The sequence below is a fragment of the Pelophylax lessonae genome (genome assembly GCF_965119305.1).
Source record: "Pelophylax lessonae genome assembly, chromosome: 2".
In the NCBI taxonomy this organism is placed as follows: Eukaryota; Metazoa; Chordata; class Amphibia; order Anura; family Ranidae; genus Pelophylax; species Pelophylax lessonae.
The window spans coordinates 666,494,215-666,510,851 of NC_138769.1; positions in this window are offsets into that span (position 1 = coordinate 666,494,215).

Sequence of the window (16,637 nt, forward strand, 5' to 3'; positions counted from 1 at the left end):
ACATGCATGTATAATATAAAACACAATGGGGTTGATTTACTAAAACTGGAGAGTGCAAAATGTGGTGCAGCTGTGCATGATAGCCAATAAGGTTCTAACTTCAGCTTGTTTAACCACTTAAGGACCGGAAAGGTTTGGCCCTCTTAACCACTTAAGCCCCGGAAGATTTTACCCCCTTCCTGACCAGGGCCTATTTTACGATTCGGCACTACGTGACTTTAACGGGCAATTGCGCGGACGTGCGACGCTGTACCTAAACGAATTTGATGTCCTTTTTTTCCCACAAACAGAGCTTTCTTTTGGTGGTATTTGATCACCTGTGCAATTTTTACTTTTTGCGCTATAAACAAAAAAAATGCGTAAATTTTGCAAAAATAACAATATTTTTCACATTTTTTTATACGAAATTCCCCAAAAAAAATGTAAAAATCAAAATTTTTTAACATTTTAGGCCAATTTTTTTTTACCATATGTTAGGTAAAAGAAAAATTGCAAAAAGCGTATTTTGATTGGTTTGCACAAAAGTTATTGCATTTACTAACTTAGGGAAAGATTTTTGTCATTTTTGTTGTTTTTTTTTTAACGCGTAATTGCAGCGATCTGCGATTTTTTTTTCGGTACTGCGACATTGCGGCGGACAGATCAGACCCTTGACTGACATTTTTGACACTTTTGGGGTTACCAGTGACATTACTACAGTAATCAGTGCTATACATATGCACTGTTACTGTAAAATGACACAGGCAGTGAAGGGGTTAACTTTTTTTGAGAGGGAGGGGGTTATGTGTGTCCCTAGGGGCGTGATTCTAACTGTAATTGGCTGTGGCTTGAGGTGTATGAACAGTGATCAACGGTCCTACATAGTAGAACCATATGATCACTATTCATACACAGGGGAGAATGACAGGTGGCTTGTTTACATTAGCCGCCTGCCTTTCTCCTGCTCTAACGGACGATCGCGAGTGACCGGCGGACATCGGGTCCGTCGGGCACACGCGCGGGGGGGTCCGTGACCACGTGGGAGCACGCCTCCGGCGGCACGCGCTCGCTTCCTAGACCCTCACAGGCTAGCGACGTAGCCCTACGTCGCTTTGCCTGTGAGGGGCTGATTGCCGACGTAAATCGTCGTGCGGCGGTCGGCAAGCGGTTAATGACCAGGCCATTTTTTGCGATACGTCTTCGCGTTATTTTAACTAACAATTGAGTGCTCGTGCGACGATGTACCCAAATAAAGTAATGTGCTTTTTTTCTCACAAATAGAGCCTTCATTTGGTGGTATGGTGATATATATTTTTTTTTACTTTCTACTATATAACATTCCCAATAAAAAAAAACTAAAAAATCTAATTTTTTTTTTTATCAATTTAGGTCAATATGTATTCTGCAACATATTTTTGGTGAATAGAATCCTAATAAGGCCCCTTTCACACTTATGCGACCTAAAAGTCACGCGATTTTACTGCCGCGATTTTGCCGTGTTTTTGACTGGACTTGAAGCAATGCCTGTGTTCTTGGACCTCAAAACGCATTAAAATCGTCCCAAAGTAGTGCAGGGACTACTTTGAAGTCGTTGCGACTTGAAGTCCCACAGATATGAATGGTGCTCATTGGAAATCATGGAGTACAACTTGTCATGCAACTTCGCAGGACAAGTCTCAAAAGTGTGAAAGGGATCTAAGTCTATATTGATTGGTTTGCACAAAAGTTATTGCATCTATAAACTAGGGGAAAGATTTATGCCATTTTTATTTGTTTATTTACTCGTAATGGCGGCAATCAGAGATTTTTAGCAGGACTGTGACATTGTGGCAGACAGATTGGACACCTGACACATTTTTTACATTTTTTGGGGGGACCAGTGACATTACTACAGTAATCAGTGCTAAAAATATGCACTGTTGCTGTACTAATCACAATGGCAGGGAAGGGGTTAACACCAGGAGCGATCAAAGGGTTAAATGTGTGCCTAGGGTGAAAGGCAATCTTAACTATGTTCATTCCTTGGATGACCAGTGAGACCCTCTTACGATATCGATGTCACACACTGAAGAGACAAGATGCAGCCATATGGGTTTAGAGTGTGTCCAACTTTACGATAGCGTCCAAGGTTTATATGCAAGATAAAACATGGGTGGATGAGGAGTTCTCAACCAATCAGAACATTACATACAATACCACCTTCCATAATACCCAATCAGAGCATGACAGATACCATCACCTCCCATCTTGTCATATATCATGAGATGTTCAAAACTTGTGATAATCAAAGTTCAGCATGAATATTCTGATCAACATTGGAAACGTTAATTATCTAATCATTAAATGTCATCAGGAATAGGTCATCATGACCTCTCTGTAAACACTAGCCAGTGTTGACGCTGGAGACTTGTGATAGTAGAATTAATATTCTGTTTGATATTTGAGAGAATATCGGAGAACAAGAAAATAATTTAACCCTTTTACTCACACAATCCCCTCTTAAATCACAATGTGATTTTCCTCAGAGACCCATAGTTATGTCTCCTGCTGCAGTGGCGGCCGGTGCGTTGGGGGCGCAGGGGTGCCACCCTCCCCATCCATGCGTCCAGCCCCCTAATCTGCATGCAGGGGCGCCGGACGCATGGAGCTCAATGGGGCTCTTTTTTTTTGCATCACCTGATTAGAGCCAGAGGACTCGAGGAGACGTGCCGGGGGACTGAGAAGAAGCCACCGCAGGGACATTGAGGAGAAGCCGTTGCCGGGACTGAGGAGAAGCCGCTGCGGGGACTGAGGAGAAGCCGCCGCCGCGGCTGCTCCAGGGCTCCAGGTAAGTGCACTCGTCTCGGGGGGGGGGGGCAAAACTGCATTGAAGGGGGCACGCACGCTGGTCTCTGCATTGAAGGGGGCATGTACGCTGGTCACTGCATTGAAGGGGGCACGCACACTGGTCACTGCATGGAAGGGGGCACGTACGCTGGTCACTGTTTTGAAGGGGGCATGTACGCTGGTCACTGCAATGAAGGGGGCATGTACGCTGGTCACTGTTTTGAAGGGGGCATGTACGCTGGTCACTGCATTGAAGGGGGCATGTACGCTGGTCACTGTTTTGAAGGGGGCACGCTGGTCACTGTGCATTGAAAGGGGGCACGCTGGTCACTGTGCATTGAAAGGGGGGCACGCTGGTTACTGTGCATTGAAAGGGGGCACGCTGGTCTCTCTGCATTGAAAGGGGGCACGCTGGTCTCTCTGCATTGAAAGGGGGCATGCTGGTCTCTCTGCATTGAAAGGGGGCACACTATACCTTAATTACTGAAGGCCCCTTTCACACTTTTGCGACCTCAAAGTCACACAATTTTTTATAGCGTTTTTTGCCGCAAAGCAATGCCTATTGCATTTTTTTGTTTGCGCCCCCTCAGAAATTTTGAGCACCAGCCGCCACTGCTAATTATGTCATGATAATCAGGAACCTTAAAACTAGTGTTGTATATCCATGTACAGCGTTCATATTCCTCTGTCATTTCACACAAACCTGTCAGGGCTGCACATATAGATTCTTTAGCTAAATTCTGGATCTCTGTTTTATAATTGCCCGCTGTTCCATTCTCAAGAGTTTAATATCTGCTGAGTTCTTTTCCATTACTTCATCTAGGATACTCGAATAGTTATGCAATCTAGTCATAACCTCTATTTCCCAACCCGTCCATGATGAGAACCAGGCCCAATGTTTGTCCTGATCGGTGAACAATTTCCGCTTTTCCTTGTGTCTAAGTGGATACTTAAGGCCCGTACACACGAGTGGAAATTCGGCCGGGAATTTTCATCCGACGACCGATCTGCCGATTTTCGGCTTGTAAGTATGATGCTTCCGACAACCGACTCAGATTTTTCGGCCGAAAAAATCCTGGTGTGCAGGCTATAAAATTTTTGTCGAATGTCAAAACACGTCCGATTTTCGTCTCATTAGTACAGATTTCGATGGGGAAAAATCTTATGAGCAAGAATAGGCATGCTCAGAGATGAAATAACACAAAGAAAGCAAACCAACACATGACATCACTTCTGAAGTAGAATTCTGTCGTGCGGGAAAATTCATGTGCAGTCTAGAGCACATTCCAACCAACAGACACCACTCTGGACAAAAGACGGACGACCGGTCGGCGGAAATTCGTTGCGTGTGTACGAGGCTTTAGGATGGGGCCTTGCTTCAAGGAGGTGTTGGTATTCTCCTCTTGTCCCCCCCCCCCCCCCAGGACCCCCATTATAGGTATTAAGTAAGCTAAGTAACACTACCTTTGGGCTTTTAGGGGTATCCAAGGGTAACAGATCTTCCCACAACAGACATAAGTGCTATTCCCAAGTGAAATAGGCAGAGTACCCAGTACACCTTTGAGCAGTGCTGGAGTATCCTGCAAGAGCCAGGAGAGCAATGACTTTACTTAAGGCGCTTTTCCACTGCATAGAACGGATCAGTTTGGCTCGGTTTGGCGCTTTTCCACTGCATAGTACGTGTTAGAACGCTTCGGTATGGTTTGGTACAGCGGCGCTTTTCCACTACATGGTACGGCTCTGTGCGGCTCGCTTAAACAGTACCACCTCGGTTGGGCTTCCAAGCGGGCCATACCTATACCATATCCCACAATCCTTTGCATGCAGCCTTCATTGTTTGTCACTACTAGCCACTGATTGGTCAGAGAATCATTGTAATCCCACCCACTTACTTTAGTGGAAAAGCAAACCGAGCCGAGTAGAGCCTACACAGTGCTGAAACGTGCCGACTCGTACCACACAGTGGAAAAGCAAACTGAGCCGAGCTGGGCCAAGCAGTGCCGAGTGGAGCCGAGCCGGTACTTGCAGTGGAAAAGCGCCATTAGAGTAGGCTTTCTATTCTCAACCATGAGATTGAACAAAGTTTTGTTTATCACTGCATCCTTGGTGCTGTATGCAGATGACATACAGTCAGGTCCATAAATATTGGGACATCTACACAATTCTAATCTTTTTGGCTCTTTACACCACCAAAATGGATTTGAAATTAAACAAACAAGATGTACTTTAACTGCAGACTTTCAGCTTTAATTTGAGGGTATTTACATCCAAATCAGGTGAATGGTGTAGGAATTACACAGTTTGAATATGTGCCTCCCACTTTTTAAGGGACCAAAAGTAATGGGACAGATTAACAATCATAAATCAAACTTTCACTATTTAATACTTGGTTGCAAATCCTTTGCAGTCAATTACAGCCTGAAGTCTGGAACGCATAGACATCACCAGACGATGGGTTTCATCCCCGGTGATGCTCTGCCAGGCCTCTACTGCAACTGTTTTCAGTTCCAGCTTGTTCTTGGGGCATTTTCCCTTCAGTTTTGTCTTCGACAAGTGAAATGCATGCTCAATCGGATTCAGGTCAGGTAATTGACTTGGCCATTGCATAACATTCCACTTCTTTCCCTTAAAAAATTCTTTGGTTGCTTTCGCAGTATGTTTCGGGTCATTGTCCATCTGCACTGTGAAGCGCTGTCCAATGAGTTCTGAAGCTTTTGGCTGAATATGATCAGATAATATTGCCCGAAACACTTCAGAATTCATCCTGCTGCTTTTGTCAGCAGTCACATCATCAATAAATACAAGAGAATCTCTTCCATTGGCAACCATACATGCCCACGCCATGACACTACCACTACCATGCTTCACTGATGAGGTGGTATGCTTTGGATCATGAGCATTTCCTTTTCCTCTCCATACTCTTCCCATCACTCTGGTACAAGTTGATCTTGGTCTTATCTGTCCATAGGACGTTGTTCCAGAACTGTGAAGGCTTTTTTAGATGTTGTTTGGCAAACTCTAATCTGGCCTTCCTGTTTTTGAGGCTCTCCAATGGTTTACATCTTGTGGTGAACCCTCTGTATTCACTCTGGTGAAGTCTCCTCTTGATTGTTGACTTTGACACACATACACCTACCTCCTGGAGAGTGTTCTTGATCTGGCCAACTGTTGTGAAGGGTGTTTTCTTCACCGGGGAAAGAATTCTTCGGTCATCCACCACAGTTGTTTTCTGTGGTCTTCCGGGTCTTTTGGTGTTGCTGAGCTCACCGATGCGTTCTTTCTTTTTAAGGATGTTTCAAACAGTTGATTTGGCCACATCTAATGTTTTTGCTATCTCTCTGATGGGGTTGTTTTTTCAGCCTAATGATGGCTTGCTTCACTGATAGTGACAGCTCTTTGGATCTCATATTGTAATTTGACAACAACAGATTCCAAATGCAAATAGCACACTTGAAATGAACTCTGGACCTTGTATCTGCTCCTTGTAAATGGGATAATGAGGGGAATAACACACACCTGGCCATGGAACAGCTGAGCAGCCAATTGTCCCATTACTTTTGGTCCCTTAAAAAGTGGGAGGCACATATACAAACTGTTGTAATTCCTACACCTTTCACCTGATTTGGATGTAAATACCCTCAAATTAAAGCTGGTAGTCTGCAGTTAAAGAACATCTTGTTTGTTTTATTTCAAATCCATTGTGGTGGTGTATAGAGCCAAAAAGATTAGAATTGTGTCAATGTCCCAATATTTATGGACCTGACTGTCTGTGGACGCATGAATATTCTGATTAATGTAAGAAACGTTAATTATTATCTAATCATTAAATGTCATCAGGAATAGATCATCATGACCTCTCTGTAAACACTAGCCATTGTTGACGCTGGAGACTTGTGATAGCAGAATGAATATGCTGTTTAATATTTCAGAGACTATGGGAGAACAAGAAAATAGATTTAACCCTTTTACTCCCACATAGGGGGTGCTTTCTAACTGTGTGGGGGATGGGCTCAGTTAATGAACACAGAGACCTGTGTTTATAAATAGGAGGAACACAGGAGCCCTGTGTTCATCACTGACAGAACAACTGTCTGCCGTGTTTACATCGGCAGACCGTTGTTCTGTCTCCACGGGGAGCGATCGGGGGTACCCAGCAGACATCAGGGCTGCCAGACCCACTGATTGGCTCCCCCTCTAGCCAATCGGCGCATGTGCGTGCCTCAGTCGGCTGTGCGCACCCCCACTATCTGCTACATGAAGCGACGTACAGGTATGTCGTCTCGCGTAACAGAGCCGACCTGCCGATGTATAACTATGGCGGCTGGTCGGCAAGTTGTTAACCCCTAGGTGCCAACCACAAGCAAATATGCGGCCAGGCCATATCACCAAGGTGCCACTATTTGCATGCATTAGTGCGGATAAAGCTGTGCCGAGAGCGCGCTCCCCCCTGCAGCTCACGAAAAGCTCCCAATCGCTTCCTACAATCAGGAGTTTTCCATCATGTGACTGCCGTAACAGCCAACCAAGATGCCAACCCCCTTAAAGAGCCGGTGGGAGCTGGTGCAAAGTGGTCAATTAGCTTTGACAAAAAACATCAAAGCTGATTGGTTTCTATGCAGAGCTTCACCAGATTTTGCATTTTCCAGTTTTAGTAAATCAACCCCTATGTGTGATTTGAAATTAGGAGCTATAAATCATTTCTCAAACCAAAAAAATATTTTTTTCAGATCCTCAGAGAGTTCTTTCCCATGAGGTGCCATGTTGAACTTCCAGTGACCAGTATAAGAGAGTGAGAGCGATGACACCAAAATTTAACACATCTGCTCCCCATTCACACCTGGAGACCTTGTAACACTAACGAGTCACATGACACCAGAGAGGGAAAATGGCTAATTGGGCCCAATTTTGACACTATCACTTAGGGTGTATTCACTTTTGTTGTCAGCGGTTTAGACATTAATGGCTGTGTGTTGAGTTATTTTGAGGGGACAGCAAATTTACACTGTTATACAAGCTGTACACTCACTACTTTACATTGTAGCAAAGTCTCATTCCTTCAGTGTCACATGAAAAAATACAATAAAATATTTACAAAAATGTGAGGGGTGTACTCACTTTTGTGAGATACTGCATATATATATATATATATATATATATGTGTATAAAATATAATAAAAAAAGTTCACATGGGTGGCAAAAATAGGCAGTTGATCCGTGTTTTTACCCCCTTCCCCCACAACTTCCTACCTACAAAATAACATGGTGGCCACTCAGATCTGTACGCATTGCCAGGGTTCATGGTGTGGTATGCAACGTTGAGCAGGCAGTGGATATTGAAGTCAATGGTATTGCCATAATTGCATGCCAACAGCCTAGCAAGCGGTTGCAGCACAGTATTGCAAGGCAAAATCCCCCAGATTGTAACAAAAAAAGAAAAACAGGCATTCAGGAGGAGGCAACATAATCTACTGCAGCTCAACCTGCTGCACACTGTCTGCATCTGAGGCCCTGCACAAACACCCACACCCACACAAATGTCAAACTGGGAGCAGTAGGTGTGTCCGTGCATCCACTGTGCCCCTATCTATGCGAATGGGACTGCCTGCATGATGATGCACAGCTCTCACACGGGTGTACGTGTTGTATGCCTGTGTGAACAATCCCTAAAACTTGCAGGGCTTGTATCTCCCCAACCTATGACTGGACAGCGTGAGAGGCAGCACACTGAGTCCCGGTTCACACTATAGCGATGACAGACATCAAAATCACATGCGATGCCTGTGCGATGCAAATTCAGCCATACAGATTGTATGGCTGAATTCACATCAGATTCGGACAGAGCATGCACATGACCCTTTTTTGGGTGCGCAGCAGAATCGGTTTGCTTGGTGGATCACACCTATGCGATCCGATTCATGTGCAAACTGACAGTTCGCACTGCGATATGCGAACTGATCTGGGGTGTCGTTAACTTTGTATTGATACCCCCAGCGATTTGCATATGGCAGTGTGAACTGCCCGTGATTTGAATGCAATGCGGGAACGCAGTGGATTCTCAGGGTTCCCGCATCGCATATGTGTGAACCGGCAGTCAAGCTCATCTTTCTTTTAAGCCCGGTACACGTTCCCCGGCCGACTTTCTGGACATGTGTGCCACTGTCTGTTCAACAGACTGTTTCTAACGACCGTTCCAAAACATCAATTTGATCAGCACTTACTGCCAATAGCTGCAAGTGCCAATCAGTGTATTCTGGCGGGGGGAGACCCCTGTCACAATACAATAGCACAGCCGCAGAGATCCACACATCATTTTGTTAACCACCTTGGCGGTAATCCCGAGCGTGACTCGGGTTGATTTTTTCTATCAGGAGCGGTAACCCCGAGTTAGAGAGCGCAGCGGTGTTCTCTTACCTTCTCCTGGTGATCCAGCTATGATCTCTCATTGCTGTGACCGCCAGCCGAGATCCCCGCCGCTCCTCCGTCGGTGTGATTACTTCCTAGTTCCGTTCCCTACAGCAGCAATGCTGCATGGGAGCGGAACTAGGGAGGGAAATTAAAAAAAAAAAAAAAAAAACGTTACACAAAACACATTTTATATTATATATATATATATATATATATATATATATATATATGCACACACATATATATATATATATAAAATTATATTATTGATTCAATTATAATTCATGTGTTATATATATATATACACAGTGGGTACGGAAAGTATTCAGACCCCCTTAAACTTTTCACTCTTTGTTATATTGCAGCCATTTGCTAAAATCATTTAAGTTCATTCTTCTTCCTCATGAATGTACACATAGCACCCCATACTGACAGAAAAACACAGAATTGTTGACATTGTTGCAGATTTATTAAAAAAGAAAAACTGAAATATCACATGGTCCTAAGTATTCAGACCCTTTGCTCAGTATTTAGTAGAAGCCCCCTTTTGATCTAATACAGCCAGGAGTCTTTTTGGGAAATATGCAACAAGTCTTTCACACCTGGATTTGGGGATCCTCTGCCATTCCTCCTTGCAGATCCTCTCCAGTTCTGTCAGGTTGGATGGTAAACGTTGGTGGACAGCCATTTTTAGGTCTCTCCAGAGATGCTCAATTGGGTTTAAGTCAGGGCTCTGGCTGGGCCATTCAAGAACAGTCACGGAGTTGTTGTGAAGCCACTCCTTCGTTATTTTAGCTGTGTGCTTAGGGTCATTGTCTTGTTGGAAGGTAAACCTTCGGCCCAGTCTGAGGTCCAGAGCACTCTGGAGAAGGTTTTTGTCCAGGATATCCCTGTACTTGGCCGCATTCATCTTTCCCTCGATTGCAACCAGTCGTCCTGTCCCTGCAGCTGAAAAACACCCCCACAGCATGATGCTGCCACCACCATGCTTCACTGTTGGGGCTGTATTGGACAGGTGATGAGCAGTGCCTGGTTTTCTCCACACATACCGCTTAGAAGGCCAAAAAGTTCTATTTTGGTCTCATCAGACCAGAGAATCTTATTTCTCACCATCTTGGAGTCCTTCAGGTGTTTTTTAGCAAACTCCATGCAGGCTTTCATGTGTCTTACACTGAGGAGAGGCTTCCGTCGGGCCACTCTGCCATAAAGCCCCGACTGGTGGAGGGCTGCAGTGATGGTTGACTTTCTACAACTTTCTCCCATCTCCTGACTGCATCTCTGGAGCTCAGCCACAGTGATCTTTGGGTTCTTCTTTACCTCTCTCACCAAGGCTCTTCTCCCCCGATAGCTCAGTTTGGCCGGACGGCCAGCTCTAGGAAGGGTTCTGGTCGTCCCAAACGTCTTCCATTTGAGGATTATGGAGGCCACTGTGCTCTTAGGAACCTTAAGTGCAGCAGAAATCTTTTTGCAACCTTGGCCAGATCTGTGCCTTGCCACAATTCTGTCTCTGAGCTCTTCAGGCAGTTCCTTTTGACCTCATGATTCTCATTTGCTCTGACATGCATTGTGATCTGGAAGGTCTTATATAGACAGGTGTGTGGCTTTCCTAATCAAGTCCAATCAGTATAATCAAACACAGCTGGACTCAAATGAAGGTGTAGAACCATCTCAAGGATGATCAGAAGAAATGGAAAGCACCCGAGTTAAATATATGAGTGTCACAGCAAAGGGTCTGAATACTTAGGACCATGTGATATTTCAGTTTTTCTTTTTTAATAAATCTGCAACAATGTCAACAATTCTGTGTTTTTCTGTCAGTATGGGGTGCTATGTGTACATTCATGAGGAAGAAGAATGAACCTAAATGATTTTAGCAAATGGCTGCAATATAACAAAGAGTGAAAATGTAAGGGGGTCTGAATACTTTCCGTACCCACTGTATACACACACACATATATCTATATATAATATATAATGCATGAATTATAATCTAATCAATAATATAATTTTATTATATATATTAAATAATAAAATAATATTATTGATTCGATTATAATTCACGCATTTGTGTTTCAAATTTATCACATCTGGGATGTCTACTAGAGTCTTGTTTTGGTCAGGTTTAAGTCAGTAATTACTAAGAATTGTAGGCCTATAATACAGAACGCCAAATTTCCATGAAAACAATTTTACCGCTTTTGGTATGTAATTCCTGACATAATCATACCGCCAGGGAGGTTAATGCGGGTTAATTGCGTTTAACCCGCTTGGGTGAACAAAAACTGAATGTGTATACCCAGCTTTACGCTCTTCAGCTATCCATCCTATCATGTTCCTTGTTAACACATGCAGTGATTGACTGCTTGTGCTGATTCTCCATCCCCCTGTCTGAACTCTGCTGTACAGGTACCGGACAAGGCTGATACCAAGTCAAACTCAGGCACTGCATGTACAGTGGTGATCGAAAGTTTGGGCACCTCAGGTAAAAATTTGTATTAATGTGCATAAAGAAGCCAAGGAAAGATGGAAAAATCTCCAAAAGGCATCAAATTACAGATTAGACATTCTTATAATATGTCAACAAAAGTTAGATTGTTTTCCATCATTGACACTTTCAAAATTACAGAAAACAAAAAAATGGCATCTGCAAAAGTTTGGGCACCCTGCAGAATTTATAGCATGCACTGCCCCCTTTGCAAGGCTGAGACCTGCCAGTGTCATGGATTGTTCTCAATCATCGTCTGGGAAGACCAGATGATGTCAATCTCAAAGGTTTTAAATGCCCAGACTCATCTGACCTTGCCCCAACAATCAGCACCATGGGATCTTCTAAGCAGTTGTCTAGAAAACTGAAACTGAAAATAGTTGACGCTCACAAAGTTGGAGAAGGCTATAAGAAGACAGCAAAGCGTTTTCAGATGTCAATATCCTCTGTTCGGAATGTAATTAAGAAATGGCAGTCATCAAGAACAGTGGAAGTTAAAGCAAGATCTGGAAGACCAAGAAAAATAGACAGAACAGCTCGCAGGATATTGAGAAAAACAATTAAAAACCCACGTTTGACTGCACAATCTCTCCAGAAAGATCTGGCAGACACTGGAGTTGTGGTACACTATTCCACTATAAAGAGATACTTGTACAAATATGGTCTTCATGGAAGAGTCATCAGAAGAAAACCTCTTCTACGTCCTCACCACAAAAATCAGCGTTTGAACTTTGCAAATGAACACATAGACAAGCCTGATGCATTTTGGAAACAAGTTCTGTGGACCGATGAGGTTAGAATTGAAATTTTTGGCCGGAATGAGCAAAGGTACGTTTGGAGAAGAAGGGGCACAGAGTTTAATGAAAAGAACCTCTGTCCAACTGTTAGGCATGGGGGTGGATCAATCATGCTTTGGGTTGTATTGCAGCCAGTGGCACAGGGAACATCTCATGAGTAGAAGGAAAAATGGATTCAATAAAATTTCAGTAAATTTTGGATGGTAACTTGATGCCATCTGTGAAAAAGCTGAAGTTAAAGAGAGGATGGCTTCTACAAATGGATAATGATCCTAAACACACCTTGAAATCCACAGGGGATTACATCAAGAGGCGTAAACTGAAGGTTTTGCCATGGCCTTCACGATCTCCTGACCTCAACATAATTGAAAATCTATGGATAGACCTTAAAAGAGCAGTGCGTGACAGACAGCCCAGAAATCTCAAAGAACTGGAAGACTTTTGTAAGGAAGAATGAGCAAAGATACCTCAAACAAGAATTGAAAGACTCTTGGCTGGCTACAAAAAGCGTTTACAAGCTGTGATACTTGTCAAAGGGGGCAGTACAAGATATTAACTCTATTAACTTTTGCAGACGCCATTTTTTTTGTTTTCTGTCATTTTGAAAGTGTAAATGATGGAAATAAAATCTAACTTTTGTTGACATATTATAAGAATGTCTAATCTGTAATTTGATGCCTTTTGGAGATTTTTCCATCTTTCCTTGGCTTCTTTATGCACATTAATACAAATTTTTACCTGGGGTGTCCAAACTTTCGATCACCACTCTATTAGGCCCCATTCACACCTGAGCGTATCGATTTAGTGGCGTTTTTTTATTTATTTTTTTATTTAATGCGTTTTAGAAGTGTATTACAGCTTGAGGCATTTTTGTTTAGCCAATAGAAAGCACTAGGGGGAGGAGAGGGAGAGAAATTAGGGATGGAGAGCTGCTATTTGAGGGTTTTACGAGCATTTTTCTGCTCAAGTCAGGCTTTTCTATTGAATTATATTGGGCCAAAAATGCTTGCAATCTGCCAAAAAGAAGCTATGTATTTTTTTGAGCTTTAGGCGACAGAACGCTCAGATGTGAACAGAGCAGGGGAGGACTGGGCCAGGCGGGCAATTGCCCCTAGGCCGCTCTGATGCCCCGTAAAAAGACTGCACCGCTTTTGCTACAGACGTGCCTAAAGAATTTCTGGTGAAGAGAAGTAAAAAGAGACAAGGACAGAGCACAGGCCTCCCCCCAACATGGATGGTGTAAACTGTGTCTGAGCAGAGGCCGGTTCCATGCCCCACTGGAGACACTCCTCCCCCAGACAGCCCCAACCAAGCTGTCCCAGCTCCCCCAACTGCCCCCCTGCTGGCCAGGTCAGGAACCGGGATTCAGCCGGTGAGTAGAGAGTACCTGGAGAGGAGCTTCAGCCTGGAATGAGGGTCAGGAGGAGGACAGGAAGAGGGAGAGTGGAAGCGGGGATGAGTCACTGCACCATGGGCCTCTGGTGTGTACTTGCCCCCTGGGCTGAAAGTTGCCAGTCTGCCCCTGGAACAGAGGCCATTGAAATGAATGGGATTTTGCTTGTTGGGTGTTTTGGAGCTTCAGAGCTGAGTGTTTTTTTAAGCTGCAAAATGCTCAGATGTGAACAGGGCCTAAAAAAAAAACTATTTTTAATTTCAACTGTAGCAATACACAGAACTGTCCACGTTAGTGTATTTCCCATCGTTCCCTTCCACAGTGATCGGCCGGCACTCTTAGAAATGTTGTTGACTTTTTATACAGCAGCCAGAGTAAAATGTAGGTAGGTAAAGATGGGAGATAAAACCTCAGCCAGTACTTTATTAAATCTGTCCCCTTCCTGCATACTATTCAGCATCAGATTTCTAAAGATACTATAAAAGGGAGCTGAAAATAAAACCAGGTAAATGCATTTCTCCGAAGGCAGCAAGCTTGTAATGCATTCTTTTGTGGAATCCATTTTCAATCTCAATCGGACATCTCTGAATCTTTAGAGACTTGATGTACAATAGACATTTCTTCATGAACTCATTACTAAAATAACATTAAAAAAAAAAATCTTTCTCTGCATCTTTTCACAGTAGCTGCTATACAAGGAGAGGCAGCATTTCTCAGTCTTGCACAGCAAGCATTCAATTATTTTAAAGTGGATGTAATTCCACTCTGTAGGCTTGTACCTACAAGTAATCCTGCCCATTACCAGTTTGAATCTCGAGCAGTTCCTGCTGAACCGATGGAGATTCGATCCATGTATGGCCGGGCCATAAGGTGGACATCGGTCTCTTCACTCTGTTAGCCCCTTCCCCCTTTTCTGCCTAAACCCCATTGCCCAGAGCATCCCATTCCCCAACCCCCCTTTTTTTTTTGCTTCTTTCCTTCCTCTCTATGTTCCACTTCTCCACCCTCTCTCTTTCTCTTTTTGGCATCAGTAAGTCATACCGAGATCACCTATTTACCACTACATCTTTACTCACAGAAAGTGTCTTTGGAAATATCTTAGGATTCTTTTATATACATGCTTATATTGCTTTTTATATCCTTTTTTCTGTCTTCCTGTGATATGCTTTACAATTAAAATAAACATTCAACCTAAACCAGAATGGATCAGAATCCACATTAGTCTATCGGGGGGGGGGGGGGGGGATATAAATGGACTCCGAACATGGATCAGAATCCATGTTAGTCTATGAGTTGGTGAATATAAATAGACTCAGAACATGGATCAGAATCCACATTGGTCTATGGTCAGGCAGATATAAATGGACTCAGAACATGGATCAGAATCCACGTTGGTCTATGGTCAGGCAGATATAAATGGACTCAGAACATGGATCAGAATCCACATTGGTCTATGGTCAGGCAGATATAAATGGACTCAGAACATGGATCAGAATCCACATTGGTCTATGGTCAGGCAGATATAAAATGGACTCAGAACATGGATCAGAATCCACGTTGGTCTATGGCAGGGGTGTCAAACTCAATTTCATTGCAGGCCGCATCAGTATAGGGTCGCCCTCAGAGGGCCAGGTCTATCTGTAGCCCACCACCATCAGAAATCAAGAGCGCCCCCCCCCCTTACATCACAGTGAACCCTCTTTATCATGTGCTGCTGCTGGGAAGAAGGTGGAAGCAAAGCTTGGAAGCAACAAATACAGGGTCTGGAGTAGGGCTGGAGTCAGCTTAATCCAGTGGAGGCGGAGAGGAGGGGGTGCTGTAGCTGTACAGAGAGGTGCAGGATCTGTAGGAGGAGCTGTCCTCCTCTCTGCTGCCAACTGCAGTTGGGGGTTCTCTCTGCAGCTGCAAAGGGAAGCACAGGATCTGGCAGAGGAGTTCTGTCCTCTCTGCTGCCGTCTGCTGAGGCACGATGGGGGCAGAGATGAGGGAGATGCAGCAGCTGCAGGAGAGGTGCAAGGGCCACATGAAATGGCCTGGAGGGCCGGATTTGACCCGCGGGCCTTGTGTTTGACACCTGTGGTCTATGGCCAGGCAGATATAAATGGACTCAGAACATGGACCTGAATCCACATTAGTAAAAATAAACAGGCTTGCATCTCTTTATATCCAGTATACCTCCATCTAGACCCGAAAAAAAAAAAAAAAAAACGACTTTACAATTACTTTAATATAAGATACTGTACACAATATATTTGTTATTATTGTTGTTTATGTTTGCACATTAATGGGAATGAAGCGTGAGTGACACTTCTATGTTTTGGATTTGATCTAGCACATCTAATGGGAGTGTGATCAGTGTCTGCAGCTGGTTCCACAACATATTATCCATTTTGTAGTAGTAGACTTACACGGTAGCTCGCGAGACTCTCTTTGCATAATCCTGACTTCTGTTCTGTTCTGCTCTGATTGGATCTGACACAGAGCTTACAGCTGCAAATACAATTTACCTATTACCAAAAACACAAACTAAACCTTAAAGCTGAATTCTCAGCACAAAAACGTTATATGAAATGTATTCCTAATAGCCACAAAGCTTATAAATCCACTTTGTGTTCCCCAAATGCCTTTGCAAACCCAAATATTACCTTGTAACAGTAGTAGAACAACAAGGGAAATGATCTGGTTCCCACCAAAGCACACCTCCATCCCAATATTCATATAGAAACAAAGGAGATTGGATGAGATTTAGATG